General features: G+C 43.6%; 1 protein-coding gene and 1 pseudogene across 1 annotated transcript in view; both read left to right on the forward strand.

Moving 5' to 3' along the window:
- LOC111839800 (uncharacterized) overlaps positions 1–1,821 on the forward strand; it is a 108,765-nt gene extending 106,944 nt beyond the window's left edge. The window contains exon 25 of the mRNA XM_072718638.1: positions 960–1,821. The gene's annotated coding sequence lies outside the window, so the exon portion shown is untranslated. The remainder of the gene's footprint in view (positions 1–959) is intronic.
- Positions 1,822–2,367: 546 nt separating this feature from the next.
- LOC111839802 (uncharacterized) lies at positions 2,368–11,879 on the forward strand (annotated as a pseudogene).
- Positions 11,880–12,112: the final 233 nt, after the last annotated feature.

The following is a 12,112-nucleotide window of genomic DNA, read 5'->3' on the forward strand; positions in this document are numbered from 1 at the left end:
ACGTGTACTATTAGAGCATTTATGTCATTTATTTAAACTTTAAATTTTACCAGGGAAATTAACTGAAAACCAGTTCTCACTGCTTTACGTGATATTCGGGAGAAATAACATATACTGCATCGAAACTTCCTGGGATACAGACGTCATGTGTGTAACTAAAATCTTCAGCCAATATGGGCAAAGTTGCGTCGTCATCAGAGGTGGAAAGTCCAGGTTCAGAGAGTACAAATCCAGACCAAGATTTTGTATCAACCAAGCAGTTGATTACTCGTGACTGTAACTCTTTATGCTCAACTGGTTGGTTGAAACAAAACCTTGGTCTGGATTTGTACTTTCTGAACCTGAATTTTCCATCTTTGGTCATCATGGAGGCAGTTCCAGTTTGTGCAGCTGGCTGAGAGGTGCAGCACGATCTGTTTTAAGTCGTCTTGCTCTCACGAGGTTTTTGTACCATGTGACATGGTGACGCGTGGTGATGTTTTGCAGCGCCGGATGAAGTTGGACAAAAAAATCTAACCATGATGCAATGTGTCAGGACCAGAATGCATTGCTTTAAGCCAGCGCTGTAAGCGGCTGCATGAAGTCGAACGCACCCATTTTTTTTTAAACAGACACCAATGAACACAAATCAAACCGTTTCCCAGTTTTCCCTTCACAATTTGTCTAGTGAAAATGGTGAAAACGACCTGTTTTTTCATTTTTGATTTTTCCATCTCAAATCGGAAAACGACAGAGCCGCCAAGATAATTTTTACTTATTTGTTTACTGTTTGCACTCTGTGTAATGTCTTTGCACTTTGCCTGTTTTTATTAAATGTAAGTTTCCCTGCACTGTGGGATGTTAACCTTTTTTTGAAATAGTTGGTCACGTTAATTTAAAGCTACTCCATTTCATGGTGACTACATTGCTTGTTTGACAAAAATTGAATATGAAATGTATCAATTGACACACATTTGCAGGGATCACATGATAATCAGGAGATGGAGGCATCATGACCTGCTGATCACAATGAACCAAACACAGAGGAGGTATTACTGGGAGAGAAGAACACAGAAGCCTGAAGGATCTATAGTATTTCATTTGGTATGTTTGCCTACGGTCCCAAGTTTGACAGATCCTGTTGGATCAACAAGATAGCTGTGTTAGCAGTCACCAGTTTATGGGTGATCAGTTCATTTTATCCGAAGAATTGAGGGACTTTGCTGGCCAGTAGGGTTGGGTGATGTCTTCCTAACTGGCATATGACGATGTCTACAGTGAAACATTCTGATGGACATTGGGGTGCTAGGGGGTTGGGGGGGCGGTTGGGTCATGGGATAAGGTTCTATACATTTTGACATAGGCCCACAACCTTTTGCATTTTTAATGACTATTCATACACTCATTAAGTACTTAACTACACTATGAATGTATTAATATTTCTATTTTTTACCCATTCACAGCCCATCCTCCCCGGTCTTTCCTTACTTTTCCGCAGTATATTCTGCCTTGAGTGTCACATTGTGTAGTTCAGTACTTAAACTTGTTGAGTGTGGACATGAATGCACATATGCACCCACAAAAGTACAAGAAGTATGAGATTTGACACTCACGGCTATGCTCACTAGTCATAGTGATGTAGTCATGGCATTCATAGACTTTTGAACATTTTTATATTGTTTTGTTAGATAATTTCATAATTTGTCTTGCCTTTTTTTGCACAGTAAAAACCTAAATGTGGTGTTAAATGAGCTGTTTTGATTGTAAAATGTAAATCCAGAGTTTTGCCTGTAAAATGTGCTCTTGTTATGTTTTCCTAAATAAAGATGTTATCGGAAACAACTTCATTATTTTACTTTGATTTATAGTAACATTCTTTTGTCTTTTATGGCTACTATTAACTGATCAGGAAAAAAAGGAATTAATTATTTGAAGTCACTGAATTGCAGTCAGGTAGTTAGCCTAAACTAGTGCCACTAAAACGAAATGCTGTAAATTAGGACTATAACGGCCGGGATGTGACAATAATTCATTGAGTCTCCCCTACAATTGAGTCTCATTGTATATACTAATTATATGTACATATTAATAATTACTTGATTATATCTTTCATAAACATGAAATATTCTCAGTTAATTGTACAGGGTGAAAAATGGCACATAAAGGGTTAATAATTATAAAATGATTAGTTTGGCTATGGCAGTGAACGGGAGAGTTCGCTCTGTAGATAAGTTTTAATCCTCAGTTTTGTGATATAAATAAAAACTCACCCTCTGATTTACTGAGGCAGGTGCAAACAGGTGCCAGGAAGATTTAAAAATATTTTTTATGCATGTGCCTAGCAGAGAAACTGGAATTGTGGGCGAGGCGGGGGGTGTATTCACGATGATGGCTCAGGACCAGCTCCAGGTCAGCACCTTCTGGGGGGCATTTCGCTGTCACTTTCATACGCAATTAATGCATTTAACTTAAACGATCGAGGCCTAAAAATCCATCAAAGCCGGATGAAATGCTTGGCACAGGAGAATGCAGCACGACGCACAGGATTATTGCCTGGTGAGATGCAGGAGGAGCCCGGCCCGGAGACAACCCACAGAGCCCAGAACCTCCAAGTGCCCTGCACTCCAACTCCCAGCAGAGTAGTCCAGAATCATCATAGTAAGTGACCTCAAGCAAAGTAGCATGGGCTGTGGCAACAGTTTGTTGACGACACATCCAGAATCATCAACTCAACGGCAAAGGGAGACGTAGAAAGCTGACTCAAGTGCCTGACCATCATAATCACAACCTTCGGGGCCGAAAGGTTCGGTGTTGAGGAGGCCAGGTCCAACAAGCCCATTTATACCAACAACCGCAGAGCAGATAAGATCCACCAGCTACGGAAAGAGCTGCGTATGCTGGCAAAGCAGTTCAAATTAGCAGCTGAGGAGGACAAGCTACCTCACTTGGAGCTCTGACACACCATCCGGAAGAAGCTGAAGACCTTGCGCAGAGCGGAATGGTACAGGAGAAGGAGGGTGGAGAGAGCCAGGAAGCAAAGTTCCTTCTTGTCAGGTAAATACCAGGAACAGGTGTGGCTCATCAGAAGCCAAGTGGGACAGAAAACCTACTGGATAGTAGCTCTCCAGGACCGGAGTTGGAGACCCCTGCTATAAGGTGTACAAGCACTGCCTAAACCTCCTCAGAATCCTATGGAAGTTGCTGCGAGTGATTTGGCATAAGGGGACCATTGCAAACCAGTGGAGAGAGGCGGATGGAGTCTGGATACCTAAGGAGGAGAACTCAACCAGGCTGGAGCAGTTCCGATCCATCTCACTCCTCAGTGTGGAGGGGTAGGTCTTCTTCAGTATCATTGCCAGAAGGATGACGGACTTCCTCATAAAGAACAAGTACATCAACACCTCAGTGCAGAAGGGCGGCATTCTCAGAGTTCCTGGTTGCCTAGAACACACCGGAGTGATCACCCAGCTGATCAGGGAGGCACGTGAGGGGAAAGGGGACCTGGCAGTGCTTTGGCTGGACCTAGCTAATGCATATATGTCAATCCCCCACAAGCTGCTCACTCTGGACCGTCACCACATACCCGTCAAGATCAAGGACCTCATCCTGAACTACTATGGGAACTTCAGGTTGAGAGTAACATCAGGGAGCATAACATCCAACTGGCACCGGCTCGAGAAAGGTATCATAACTGGTAAATTTCAATTATCCTGTTTGCCCTTGCCATAAGTACGTTGGTGAAGGCAGCTGAGACGGAGTGTAGAGACCCCCTGTTCAAATCTGGAATTCAACAGCCCCCCATTCAAGCCTTTATGGACGACCTGACGGTTACCACTGCATCAGTGCCTGGATGCCGGTAGATCCTTCAGGGCCTGGAGAAGCTGATCTGCTGGGCTAGGATGAGTTTTAAACCAACTAAATCTAGGTCTAGGGTCCTGAAGAGGGGGAAAGTGGTGGAGAAGTTTTGCTTCTTTGTGGACGGTGTGATGATACCAACTATCACTGAGAAACCAGTCACAAGCCTAGGCAAGTGACTTCAGCTTCCTTTCAGCAGCCTGGAAGAGGAATTCAGAGTTCCTCGCACAAGAGAGGCACTTGCCTATCGAGAATCCAGTGACTCCAGAGTTGCATCAGCAGGCATTGTGGTGAGGACTGGCAGAAAGTTCAGAGCTCAAGAGGGGCTGGAACTGGCAGAAGCTCGACTAAGACACAGGGCTTTGTTGGGCACGGTGGCCATCGGACGAGCAGGGCTGGGGGCTTTCCCACAGCCACGTTGTGACCTGGCCCAGGAAAAGGACAGATGCCATCTTGTCCTGGAGGAGGTGTGGGCAGGTGTTGAGGAGTTGAGGACCAGTAGGATGGTGAGCATGCAGCAGCAGGGAGCATCAACAAGGTGGGAAGGAGCGCCGGAGAGGAAGCTGACCTGGAATGGCATCTGGAAGGCAGAGCCACAGCGTATAAAGTTCATGGTCCAAGCTGTGTATGATGTGCTACCAAGCCCAGCTAACCTGCACGTCTGGGGAAAGAGTGACTGTCCAACATGTCCTCAATGATCAGGAAGGGGCACATTGGAACACATCCTTAGCAGCTGCCCAGCAGCCCTCGGAGGAGGACGCTACCACTGGCGCCACGACCAGGTATTGAAGACAGTGGCCGAGACCATCTCCAATTCAGTGGCCAACAAACACATCCGTAGCCAGAGGGCAGTACCTTTTGTGAAAGCTGGAGAAAAGCCACGTGCACAGCCACAACTAGCAGCCGGCCTACTTTCATCGGCATCAGACTGGGAATTGCGAGTTGACTTAGGCAGGCAGCTCAAGTTCCCAGAGTATGTTACACCAACCTCTTTGAGACCAGACGTGGTACTGACATCTGTCTCTTCTAAGCAAGTCCTTGTATTGGAATTAGCAATTCCCTGGGAGGACCGCATGGAAGAGGCCAATGAATGCAAGCGGCTCAAATACAACGAGCTCATAGAGGAATGCCGGAAATTTGGTCATATTTCACAAAGGGCAAATGCATATGCATAACATTGTAATAATTGTCCTTGAACAAAAACAAGTGCCACATATCAGATAAGCGTCAGCAAAAAGTTTGATGGGTTTTAAACATAGTTCCCCTTATGTGAATGTATGCCTGATTTTACAGAGCTCAAATGTATATGCATAACACACATCCAAAGGATTCTGCCAGCTTCAAACCTACTCAATTACATTAGAGTAGCTCTCCTGGAATACAAATGAGTGCCATATATATCAGATAAGTGTCAGGAGATAGTTTGCTGGGTTTTAAACATAGTCCCCCAAATGTGAAACCAGGCTTATTTCTCATGTATATGCATAACAGAAATCTAAAGGATTGTGTTAGATTCAAACTACTCAAGCACATTGCAGTAGCTCTACTTTAATATAAAGAAGTGCAGAGAATATCTTTAAATAAACATAACGGTGGTACCAGCTTCATACCTACTTAAGTACGTTATAGTAACTGTGCCTGAATAGAAACAAATCTCAGATATACCAAATAAACAGCAGCCAAAAGTTTGGTGGGATTCGAACATAGTCACCCCAAGGTGAAATTTGCCCATAGTTCAAATAGGTCAAAGGTACTTTAATATCAAACTCCTCCAGGTCTTTTCTTTTTGTGAACATTCTAAGGGCTTTTCATTTTCCTGGTTAACAAAAACTTGAATTTCTATGGACCCTTTTTACAAATTTAGGTTTCATGTAACAGAAGTTATAGTAGTCATAGTAGGGAATTGAGGAAAAATGGTGATGAAAACACAGGAAGTGTAGTGTGCCACTCTGCATTAACTCAAAGAAAAGACACAGCTACTGTACATTTAGCGTTCCATCAGATTCCCTGTGACATCCATCTAAGGAGAAGGTGAGTATGTGCTATTATGAGAAGGCCTGAATTTTGATCTCCCTCCTCACCTGATACACAACACAAGTCTTTTACACTATCAAATGATTAACATTAGACAGCGGATGTAGGCGTATGTGCATAAAATAGCTTAAAACCTAGTTTCAGCCATTTTGGCTAGCTCAGTTAATTTACGACAATCAGCCCCTAGACGCAGATCCCACATTTGTCACGGTCTCGGAGGTGTCTGTCACGGGGGCGTGGCATCGTGTGGGCAGAAAAGAAGATGGACGATCCACTTGCGGCTCACAGGAAAAATGGGTTTTATCAACAGAAACTGAAAACACAGGGAACACTACAAAACGGACCACAAGGGGTCAAAAGGCAAATAGGGAAAGACAAAGATTAACTACAAATAGTCAGGGGCAACAAGGAGGAGGAGGGGTAGGCGGGGAGGCAGGCAGAGTACAAACACAACACAGAGTAACTTCTAAGACTCTGAATACGATTGAAATACACCTTCAGAAATACACATGAAATGCAATAACCCACTCAGGAACTGAAGCAAGGCAGGAACCTAAATACACAACCAAACTGGGAAACGACACAGGATGAGTGAGACATAAAACAGTTAACCAATCAGGGAGGGTGCAGGACAACGAGCAATCAGACTGAACACACAAGGACTGGCACAAGAACAGGCAACAGGTGACACTAATAATTAACTTAAGGAACTGGGAGATCAAACAGGGAACCAAAGAAACTGACAGAGAAGACAGGTAAAACACCACCAAGACAGGTAACGAAGTAACGAAACGAAATAACGAAACGAAGTAACGAAGACAGGTAAAACACCACCAAAGCACAAAGCAAAAACCAAAACAAACCACAAACTCACAGGAAGTAGAAACTGATAAATGAAACACTAGGGATCAAAATCTACAAAATATAAGAACAGAGGAGGCAGAATTTGAACATACTGTACAACTTAAAGGTTTACAGGTGGCTACTGTACATGCTGTACATTGAGCCATGCAGCCATCTGGGGAGCAGATGAAACACACTAATGACTGACAACAGGGAGGAACAGGATGGCCAGCGACATCTGCTGGCCAAACAGGTAGGAGACATGAAAGACTGGGACAGAAGGGTGCAGACCCTGACATTATACGTTAAGCAATGAAACAATTAGCCGAAACAAAAATGCGGAAAAGTGTGGTAGATGGCTTAACACTAGAACCGCCAGCATTTTTTGACCACCTTTAACTGCCAGCAGCAACGCACTCTGGTGTATGACACCCATCAAGAAAACTATGGGAAAGGCATTAATCCTCACAGCGGCAGAGTTACTGTCACCCCAAAAAAGCCATATAACACATAATAGAGTTGTGTGTGTCATATGTTTTTGTGCTCATTGATTTCAGTATGGGTTTCAATAGACTAATCTTGTGAAATTAATCTTAGTCTCACATCGGTAGCCTCACTTTAACACAAATACCAAAAGAATTTGTCACTTTAATTTGTATTACAATTGGGTATGTGTGGTCCTATTATTGAAAAAAGTTATAAAAAGTGACACAGGTAATGTTTTCTCATATTCATTTTATATTTGTTGGAGCAACAATGCAAACAGAACGGCAAGCCGCTTCTGCTGAAAACAGTGTAAATAAAATAAATACAAATTTTAAATTAAGTGTTTCACCTGCAAAAATAACGTGTATACAGTTGTTAACACTAATGGCACATTGGTGCAAACATACTGGCGACAAACACCAAAGTATCTTGCTTGCTGGCTAAAGGTGTTAGACATTTATTGGTATTAGAAACTGGGGTTATAGTGTTAATGGTTGCCTACATAAATCTTAAAAAGATCAAATGTGGATTCCTGCAATTGAAAATATAAATATGTTTAAAATTTGAAGTTTATCTGAATAAAGAAGTTTGACCTTCCAGCCGTGATTCCTACTCATGGACACCCCCTCCCCTACAGTCCCTTGATGAGCCCATGAGTCATCATGCTAACAGACACATTTTCACGTAGCCATAATTTGACATTCTCACCTATAATCCTGCCCATGGACACACCCTTTCCTACCCCCCTTTTCATGGATGTTCCCACCTGTAACCATGATTGTGGATATAGTGCAGGTTTGCTATCCTTTTTTCCAGAAAAAGCCAATTCTTTCAAAAAGGTGTATCTGAGCTCTTGATGCTGAGATTGATCTCCAAAATAAATATCAAGGAAATCAATGAGTATAGTTAACATCATTCTTTTTAGAAAATGTAAAACAAGAGATCATCTCTCTAAAAACATGGATGATGTGAAGATGGAGAGGCCAGACCCTGCTGTCTGTCATGTCTGTGCATGTCTTCCAGTCTCTTCCAGAAAAACAAATTTACATTTAGTTTTCTTCTGTCATGTGAGCTCCCTACTCTTCCTCTCTTTGGAAACGGAATCCTCTAATTAACTCTGTTCGGAATCACATGTCAGGGTTTCCAATGGTGCCCAAACATTCTCACAATCTCCCTGTGGTGTATCACCAACAGCTGACACTCAGAATGGTGTGATCAGTGTGATGGAAGGGAAATGCATCTAAATATGTGTCTGCTTGGAGAAAAAAGCCTAGTGGGTTCAAATCCTCCTTTAGCCTCCTGAGACCCAAGGAAAAAAGTGTCCTTCAGTTTTAGGTTAATTGTGATTTTCTATGTCTTTGGAGGAAATAAGACATCTTTTTTCAAATTTATTTTTATTTTTAATTTCACAGCATGTCCTCTTTAGTGTACAACAGGAATAAATATGTTTCCTTACATCAGTGAAAAGATATATGCATTTATGTCCACTGCAATGGACATAAATGAATGGGTGGGGTCTCAAGAGGTTAGAGTGATGATGGAGCAGCGTCCCATAGCTGGTATGGAAGTAGCTGAAGTCTAACATACTGTCTGAAGGGTATGAAATTACAGACACTTTGAGGATCATGTGGCTAAATTAAATAAAAACAATGCATTGGTTTGAAACTCCTTAAAATATATCCCCAAATTCCATAGTAAACATGCACCATGAGTCTGGATGCTTATCTAAAAAAGAACCTTTTATACACTCACCTAAAGGATTATTAGGAACACCTGTTCAATTTCTCATTAATGCAATTATCTAATCAACCAATCACATGGCAGTTGCTTCAATGCATTTAGGGGTGTGGTCCTGGTCAAGACAATCTCCTGAACTCCAAACTGAATGTCAAAATGGGAAAGAAAGGTGATTTAAGCAATTTTGAACGTGGCATGGTTGTTGGTGCCAGACGGGCCGGTCTGAGTATTTCACAATCTGCTCAGTTACTGGGATTTTCACGCACAACCATTTCTAGGGTTTACAAAGAATGGTGTGCAAAGGGAAAAACATCCAGTATGCGGCAGTCCTGTGGGCGAAAATGCCTTGTTGATGCTAGAGGTTAGAGGAGAATGGGCCGACTGATTCAAGCTGATAGAAGAGCAACTTTGACTGAAATAACCACTCGTTACAACCGAGGTATGCAGCAAAGCATTTGTGAAGCCACAACACGAACAACCTTTAGGCGGATGGGCTACAACAGCAGAAGACCCCACTGGGTACCACTCATCTCCACTACAAATAGGAAAAAGAGGCTACAATTTGCACGAGCTCACCAAAATTGGACAGTTGAAAACTGGAAAAATGTTGCCTGGTCTGATGAGTCTCGATTTCTGTTGAGACATTCAAATGGTAGAGTCAGAATTTGGCGTAAACAGAATGAGAACATGGATCCATCATGCCTTGTTACCACTGTGCAGGCTGGTGGTGGTGGTGTAATGGTGTGGGGGATGTTTTCTTGGCACACTTTAGGCCCCTTAGTGCCAATTGGGCATCGTTTAAATGCCACGGCCTACCTGAGCATTGTTTCTGACCATGTCCATCTCTTTATGACCACCATGTACCCATCCTCTGATGGCTACTTCCAGCAGGATAATGCACCATGTCACAAAGCTTGAATCATTTGAAATTGGTTTCTTGAACATGACAGTGAGTTCACTGTACTAAAATGCCCCCCACAGTCATCAGATCTCAACCCAATAGAGCATCTTTGGGATGTGGTGGAATGGGAGCTTCGTGCCCTGGATGTGCATCCCACAAATATCCATCAACTGCAAGATGCTATCCTATCAATATGGGTCAACATTTCTAAAGAATGCTTTCAGCACCTTGTTGAATCAATGCCACGTAGAATTAAGGCAGTTCTGAAGGCGAAAGGGGGTCAAACACCGTATTAGTATGGTGTTCCTAATAATCCTTTAGGTGAGTGTAAATTATAATACATTTCATACAATATTTTCAATATTTAACAAGTTTCAGCTAAAGCATTAAAAGGGTTTAGTATTATATATGTAAGTATAAATGAGTGTTTTAGGGTTTCAAAGACCATGATATCCCATAATTGCATATAAGTATCAAGGTGTTAAAGTCATACTGAAGTCTCTGCTCATTCCAGTGGTTCTCAACATGCTTTGACAGTGGAATAGGGGTCACTGGACATCACTCACCAAGCCACAGCCCTGCCATTCATCCAGTCAACATCAAAGGCATGTCACTCAATAACACTCACATCAATGGGAGACACTCAACATCACACAAAGCTCAGAAAACAGATCCATGGACTAAATCAGCGGTTTTGGCGCCCCCTATCTGTGTTGTCAGGAAGTACACAAAATAATTACCAAACAAGTCAATGGTTAATAGAAATGGAATCAATCGAAAATCATCCTTTTCAGGGTAGAGCCCAGCCTTGTTCCAAGTACTGTGGATGGAATAGGTTCAACAGGGTTTATATGTAAACTTCATAACATTATGATTATTTTTTATACATAAAAATTTACATAAAAATGTTTTATTTCAAAATGTCCTCCCAGTTATCTGCTTGATAATACGGGCAGGTGCGGTACTCCCCCCAGGGCTGATATTTTCCAGCCCCCTTTATACAAATCAAAGTGTTGATAAGTTGCCAATTTAATGCATTTATACATTTATCACTCAGGCAGAACATGACTGTAGCACAATAGAGAATCACTACCTCAATGCATCACTGAGAACATCGCATTAACCATGAGAGTCAAAATGTTTAGATATATTGTCAAAATGTCAGTGTAAGTACGCTCCTGAGCTCCACAATTCTGAATGATAGTCATTTTCCACTTTCTCATGTATTGATTACCAAGGGCAGCATTTATAATTAGATTTCCATAATGCCTAATTACATGGGAACATTAAACTAATTTGTGCCCAATTTAGTGCATCGTGGACACAATGAAAAAAATTAAAAACTGCTTGTGGCCTCTGCAGGACTCCTATGCACCATTATTGTATCTGTTACTGTCATGATCCGCTCCGTCCGCTCCTGATGTGTGCCACGCCCACCTCGTTACCTCGTGTTCAGCCCTGATTGTGATCATCTGTGTCCAGTTATGTCTAGCCCGTCTTTTGTATTTAGTCCTCGTCTGAGTCAGTCTTCCCCAGACTTGTCATTGTAGTGTCCGTCGATGTCTGTGCCTGTCCGTCTGCCTCCAAATAAACCCCGTTTCCCTGACTACCTGGCTGCTCTCGCCTGGTTCCCTGCTCGTCCTCCTTCGCTGAACGTGACAGAATGACAAGTCTCCCAAGTGCACCTCTGCAGCTTGAGGACAGCCACCTCAAGCTGCTGGGCGAGGTGCAGTACTGGCTGTCGCAACCCGAGGTCCTTGAGGACCCTGGGCTATGGCAGCTAGCCACCAAGAGCAACCGACTCCTCCAGGAGACGACTCCGGTCACGGATGCGCACGTTATCACCGAAGTGCGTGACAACCTCCGGCAGCTGGTCGAGGGATTCGTGGAACGGCGACTGGAACCGCTTACCTCCTCGAAGGTGACCTCGCCTCCACCGACCTGCCCCAGCCGCAAGAAAAGGAATAAGCGGAGGGGAAAAGGGGAAGCAGCCGCCCCAACGCTCTTCTTGGGGGGCCTGCTCCTTGCTCCCCGCCTGGGATGACCCCGTCGCTACCCACCTGACCAGCGCCCACCCGGAGAAGCCGCCTCCATTGGAGGCGTACAACTACCGGCCGGCGCTCCTGGGGCAAGGTGGGATACGCGCGATTAGGGACGCTATTCCCCGGGTGCCGAGAGCCCTCAAAGAAGCAGCGCCTACGCGCTCAGCACCCCTCCTGCCTGCTCCGGACCTGTCCGATCCGGATCTGCCCGCGGCTGCGCTGCCTGCTGCTGCCG

This window comes from Paramormyrops kingsleyae, chromosome 12 (genome assembly GCF_048594095.1).
Source record: "Paramormyrops kingsleyae isolate MSU_618 chromosome 12, PKINGS_0.4, whole genome shotgun sequence".
Lineage (NCBI taxonomy): Eukaryota > Metazoa > Chordata > Actinopteri > Osteoglossiformes > Mormyridae > Paramormyrops > Paramormyrops kingsleyae.